Consider the following 7156-nt stretch of genomic DNA (forward strand, 5'->3'; position numbering starts at 1 on the left):
CCTTTATCCTGGCACAAGATTGTGAGTTTCTATAAAGAAATGACCATATTTAATATATTTCTCAGTCTTTAATCCTCAGCACTGCTTCTAGTACAAAGTAAATGGTGAACATCCATTTGTATCATGAAGAAGCCTGATGGTCTTCCCACTGTATTAGCATAGACTAGGAATTTTCAGTGTTTGCTGAGGGTAGCAGGTTCCTATGAGGCTATAGAAAGTGTCTTTTATGGTACCCAGATCCTGCGATATTTCATAATTACCTCAGCCTTGGTCTTTCCCCCTCAGGACCCTGAACATGGCCTCCCTGATGGGCTTGGACTTGACATTGTAGATGATGGGGTTGAGCACAGGGGGCACCAACAGGTACACATAGGCAACAAGGGCATGTACAATGGGGCGCAGGTGCCTCTCAAAACAGTGGATCATGGACATGGTGATACCTGGAATAAAGAAGACAAAGACGGCCAGGATATGGGAGACACAGGTGTTGAGGGCCCGGATGCGCTCCCTTGGAGAGGCCAGCCCCAGGACCGTGGGCAGGATGAGAATTTAGGACAGGACAATGAGCAGGGAATCTATGCCCCCAGTGGACAGTACCACATAGAACCCATAGCATATGTTGATGGTGATCTCATTGCAGGCTCTTCTCATCACATCAGGCTGGAAAAAGAATGAGTGAGACAGGACGTTATTGCCAGGGCAGAAGTTTTGCGCAAGGTAGCATGGGTCACAGTCACAATGGCCAGCCCCATCCTGAAGATGACATTGTTTGTGAGGACAGCTGCATATCACAGGGGGTTGGAGATGGCCACAAAGTGGTCAAATGACATGGCCAGGAGCACTGGCCAGTCCTCACTCCACCATGGAGAAAGAGTGGAGGAAGAACATTTGGACCAAGCAGGCATTGAAGTCAATGAGCTAATGGTCAAACGAGAGCACAGCCAGGGTGGTGGACATTGTGGACAAGGTGAGGCCCACATCGGTGACCACCAGTATGGACAGGAAGTAGTACATGGGCTGGTGCAGGTTGGGGGTCCTCCTCACAGCCAAGAGGATCAGGCAGTTTCCAGTGAGGGCTGGGCTGCAGTGTACATGGAGGAGAAGGGGATGGAGATCCAGCCATGAACAGCCTCCAGCCCTGATGCCAATCATCAGGAAAGCTGGTGGCTGGAAGAAGGAGATGTTGGCAAAGGACCAGGAAGGGGGCATACTTGTGGGACAGATGAGGTCTCCAGAAAGATGTGATCTCTTTAATCTGGGCAAACACTTAGAGGATCCAGGATGATAGGAAAGAAAAATCTAGTATTGAATCCAAATTCTAAAAATCAATTCCATAACTGGTTGTACCATTCACCAATATGTTTAAAACCTAATAATGATAACAATTTAAATCTTCACTGACTCCCTATTATATTATATTCCATATACTATGCTAATGCATTTGCCTAGATTTTCTCATTTTATTATAAAAATCATAAATTTCTTTTTAAGGCTGTTCCCTCTCATCCATAGTATTGGACCCTAAGAGTCATGTCACTATTACATAATCTTATCTATCCTGCAAAAGTTCATCATCCTTAACATTGAGCTCTGGTATGAGCTGATGAAATGAAATTTCTCTGCAGGAAACAGTGATTAGAGTTCAGAGAAACTGGTCATTGTCTACTTGTTGACCAAATTGAGGATGTGTTATTTCCATGTGCATAGGGAGAAAAGGAGAATATCTGTTTGGAGAGAGATAAGGATAATTGAACCAGATATGCAGAAAGAGGCAAAGATGAGAGTTCCTGTAGTCCCATAGAGAGAGTGTCTGAAAGAGTGAGAAGCTCCTTTTTTTCCCCCATGGAGATGGCTTTGCACTTCCTGAAACCAGGTCTTCCTAAGGTCACATGTTTTTCTTGCTCTTGACTTTTGTATGATACATTTTTGAGTATAATAAATTGATTGCTTTCCACTTAAGCATTTTTGACTGAATTTCTCCATCTCAGAATCAACAGAGACTTTGGACAAGGCCGTCTTCCCCCTCCTATTATACAGATGAGGAAACTGAGACTCAGCTCTAGTGGCTGACTTCTGAATGAACAGCTCATATATTGTAGTCCTGGATATTGAATCTGAGTCTCTCTCATTCCAAATCCAATATTCTTTTCTGTGACCTCTTCTTTAAATGAGACAAAGTATGTGAAAAGTTGTCTTTAGTGCAAAGCACCACAGACATGATTTTTGTTGTTATTGTCTAACATGTTGTATTTCTCTAAATCTTTCACTGTATATTATTGCTTTAATCTTCACGATTATCCTGTGATGTAGACCCCGAAGGGATTACTATCCCTACTTTAGGGACAATGTAACTGAGGTTCAGGGAAGAGACTGGTTTACTTTACTCCCCTGCTTAAAACCCTTCAATCATTCCCCAGTGCACTCTGATAAAACGCTTGTGATATGATGACATATGATGATATTGACCCATCATTTTTGAAAAAAATTTTATTGGAGTATAGTTGATTTACAATGTTGTGTTAGTTTCAGGTGTACAGCAAAGTGAATCAGTTATACATATACATATATCCACTCTTTTTTTTTTTTGGATTCTTTTCCCATATAGGCTATTACAGAGTATTGAGTAGAGTTCCCTGTGCTATTAGGGTTCTTATTAGTTATCTATTTTATATACAGTAGTGTGTATATGTCAGTGCCAATCTCCCAGTTTATCCCTCCCAACCTCTATCATCTTGTATCTGCCTAACTCTCCACCCTTATCACATAACGGACTACCGCTTGTTCAGTATTCTTTAACCACACTGACCTTATTTCAGTTTTTTAAAAAGGCCAAGTTACTTCTTCTCTTTGGGGCTTTCCTGTTCATCCAATATCCCTCTCTTTGGTTTTCTCATGGCTGGCTCCTCAGTCTTTAGATCTTAAATATCATTTTCTCAGAGACCATTTGGGATGACCCTCACTAAGTAGGTGCCCAGAGCCACATACCCTACCCATTATCCTCATCCCACACGTTCTTAGTTTCCTTTATACCATTCTACACATTTTATAATTTTATGATTGCTTCTTTCCTTGAAATCTTTTGTTCTCTCTTGCTAGACTGTATGGGCCATGAATACAGCAGCCATATGGTTTTATTTGCTGATGGATAGCTCTTGCATAGTGCAGTGCCTGGAAGAGAGCAGATTCTCAAATATTTGCTTGTTTGAATAAATAAATGACAGAACCAATAATCAAATCTAAAAACTCATGAAAGGAGAGGAAGTAAAAGAAAATTTGTGTTTCCTTATCCTCCAGATAGTAGGATCAGTGGTTGATTTTGAAGAGGAGTGTGGTTAAGGTCTTATCCCAGACAATAATGCATCATAGAATCAGAAACATATTTGATTTATGGATGACTGGCCATAGAAGAAATTTCCAATGAAGTGTTTGGTGAAATGTCTAAAAAAATGAATTCATAACAGGTCAACAATGAATCTCAAGTATTTGGGTCTATCCATACTCTGCTTTGAGAAGTGTGATGGGGGCTCTCACAGACATATGTGTACTTACAATGTTACCATTGGATGATCTGCATAGAATTAAAGCTAATGGATGTCTTTTCATCAACTCATTCTATCTGCCCAATATGCCTTACATCTGTACTCTCCTTCCCATTTTTCGGCCCCTAATTCAATTGTTCATAATCTCATCATTTCTCTTATGGTTTCTTAGGGTGGCTGCTTGGCTGGTATCATTTCTTTCTACATACACCACCACTTCCCTCCTCTTGCAGATTTCTCGAACTGCTTTAATCAGCTCAGTTTTCCTAAGGCACCACATTGAGATTGGCATATCCCTGCTCCACTGAACTTCTTAATCATTCTCTAGGCCAGTCCATCAGCACATTCAGCTGAAGCTCTGTACTGTCACTTGGATGTACATTCCTTCAAGGCTCTAGCATCTCTGGGGCAACTGCAAGGGCAGAGACCCTTGGTTTTCTCTCCATGGTTTGTAATTGCTGGAGTAAAACTATCATACAGCATGAAACAGATATGATGCATTTCAACTTATTTTAATGTAGAGAATTAGAGAAGAGATTTCTGGACTCAGCTATACCACTATATCATTGAGTTGTGCTGGTTATATAAGACACATATTAGAAATTAGTCAAGTTTTGATGAACAATGAATTCCCTCAACTCTGAAACAACATCGTGAGATAGATCTTTCTCCATGTATATCAGTGAAGACACTGAGGCTTGGAGAAGTCAGGTGTCTAGTGAGGAGAGAGCATAGAATGATCTAATCTTGGTTCTGTTTGCCAAAAAATACCTTGTTCTTCCAAATCTCTTTGTCACAGATTGCACCCTGGTGCCAGGCTTACTAAAAATTTGTCAGTTTCTCCTTATGGTGCTCAATTTCCTCATCTGTAAAAGGGAACTGGACTAGATTATCCGTCTTTCTAATTCTGGCATTCTATGACTGCAGGATCCAGTGTTCCTGAAATAGAGTTATTTTTTACTTTCCCACCTCTTTACTTTATTCTGTTTTTCTTCCCTCCTCTAAATACCCTTCCCCTAAGGTTTTCTTGCTCCTAACCTTTTGTTTTTGCTAAACAACCCTCCCCCATGCCCAACCATTTTTTTCTTCCCTGCTGTTTGTTCATTCATATCTCTTAGAAACCCCATTCAATCATTCAGTCATTTACATGGTAATTTCTGATTTCTCTCTCCTCTCAGCTAGCTTGAGCTTCTCAAGAACAGTACTTCTGATTTATATTGATAAGGCTCCATTCAGCACAATGTATGGTATATCTTGGGAATTTGGTTGTTCTGATGAATGAATGAATGAAATTTTTACTAGAGAGATTTGCAGATTATGCTTGTGTGTTGCCAAGCATGAACATTTCTATTTTTCTAGAATGGCAGCCCAGAAGAGATGTTGTATCCTTAACCATTACCAATTCAGATCATCAATATAGGAGTCATTCTTAGAAATAGAATCTGGGACTCTGAGCCCTTCTCTGAGCTAATCAGAAGCCTCAGCAAGAGATTCTCCTTGATCTCTCCCTTATGCAGAATATGAAACTACCACTGAGGATACTCAATACCCCCTGTCTCCATATTTCTCTGCTACCTCTGCCTTCTGTCATTTATTTCTATCTGACTCTTATTTTGGAGGAGGAGAGGAGGAGGTAAAAGAGGTGCCCTCCAGGACTCTGGGCATAGAGAAGGGTCTGAGTCTCTGCCCTGGCTGCTCATCCTGGCTGCTTCCCCAGGCTGTTTTGTGGTACCATATCCTATAGAAGCCCAGGAAGACCCTGCAGCCAAGTCACTCCCCTTTTATGCTGCTGCAGGGAAATGCAGCCCATCTCCAGGGACATCAGGCTTTGTGTCACAGAGAAATTACTCTCTACTGAGCTTCACCCCTGGGATGGGAACATGTGATGAGAGGGTAAGGAAGATGGAGGAGGCTGAAGGGGGCTCTCAGGAGAAAGGAAAACCCAGGGAGATTAGAGACATAAGCCATCAGAACTCTCTGGAATGTAGAGACTCTTTGGTTATCTAGCCCAGCCCTCTCTAAGACATACTTTCAAAAGTTTCACTGACATGCTTCAGTGACCCATCTATACTGTTCACCTCATTTTTAAAACGAGTATCTTTCTATTTGCTGGAAAGAGGCAGAGTTAGCCAACATGGGGGTGAGACTACTTGTGACTAATAACTAGATGGAACACTCAGTAGGTCATGAGAAAAGAAGCAATGCCTATGTCACAGAAGGAAAGATGCTTTTCACCAAAAGGGCTTTCAAGAACTGAAGGAACATGATGTTTGGACATAGATATTGAGATAACTAACCAAGGTTTTGGAAACCAGAAAGTGGTAAGTACTCTGAATACCCTGGTAAGACATATGCACATCACAGAGTGGGAGGTAAAGTCCTCAAATATTAGGCCGCCTGACACATCAGTGAAGTTCTTATAGGTTTAGTGTTTTGTGTCCTGTCAGCATACCTTCTCCAAGGTAAAGGGCACGTTATTGCACCTTGTCCTTCCTACTGTCAGCAAAGAGGCACAGCACCTGTTAGTCTTCCTTGGATTTTAGAGAGGGCACATATACACTTAGGAATAATTCAACAGGTGTGTAGCAGGCTGTCAGTTTTGAGAGGGCCTAGAACAAGAGAGGGCTTTGCAGCAGGTTTAGTCTGTGATGCAAGAATCTATGTCACTTGGGCCATATAACTTGGTAAAACCATGATGCCTGTTGTATCTGCGGTAGATAAATATGTGTGAAGTCTCCATAAAGCCCTAATAGGAGAGGTGCAGCACAGACTCCTAGGATTCTGGAGCAAGGCCGTGCTGTCTCCAGCAGAGTCCTTTCTGTTCAAAAGACAAATATAAGAATGTTACTGGACCCTAATAGGAATTAAACACTTGATCATGGGACATCAAGTGACTATGTGACTAAAATTGCCTATTTTATATGGCTATTGTCAGGCCTACCCATGTCATAAGGGTGAGTACAGACAGTACTATGAATTATACTGGTACAAGTTTAGCAGACACAAGTGAGTTACATAAACAGGTGGCCTAGACTTCCTGTCACCTGTCTCTTTTGCATCAATGCCTCTTCCTCAGCTGTACCTACAGTCTCATGGGGATTTCCCTATGTCTAACTGATGGAGGAGGAAGTAAGCTGGGCCTGATTCACGGTTGGAGTGGCTTAATATGTAGGTAGAAGTAAAACAAATAATGCTGCCTCACTACAGTTTTATTCAGAGGTGGTCCTGAAGAATAGTGAGGAGGCCTGGAAGAAGAAATATTGGAAGACTGAAAACAAAAAAGTCTGGGGAAGATATGTGAATGGCTATATGAGAATGTAACTAAAATGTGAAAATCTCTGTCTCACATTAATGCTCACCAGAGAGTCTCCATCCTAAAGGAAGCGCTGAACAACCAGGTAAACAGGATGACAGGATGACACATCCAGTGCCCAACAAGCTTCTGTCCCTCCTCACCCCAGTGCCTGCATGATGGGCCCTTGAACTGAGTGACCAGGGTGACAGAGATGGAGGTAAGCAACAGTCCAATGAAATAAACTCACTTTCCCCAAGGCAAATCTAGTTACTGCCACTGCTGAATGTCTGACTTGTTAACATTAGAGACCAACACAAATAAA

General features: G+C 41.8%; 1 pseudogene; it reads right to left on the minus strand.

Moving 5' to 3' along the window:
- Window positions 1-261: 261 nt before the first annotated feature.
- LOC118898846 lies at window positions 262-1209 on the minus strand (annotated as a pseudogene).
- Between the last annotated feature and the right edge of the window lie 5947 nt (window positions 1210-7156).

The sequence above is a fragment of the Balaenoptera musculus genome, chromosome 8 (assembly GCF_009873245.2).
Source record: "Balaenoptera musculus isolate JJ_BM4_2016_0621 chromosome 8, mBalMus1.pri.v3, whole genome shotgun sequence".
Taxonomy (NCBI): Eukaryota; Metazoa; Chordata; class Mammalia; order Artiodactyla; family Balaenopteridae; genus Balaenoptera; species Balaenoptera musculus.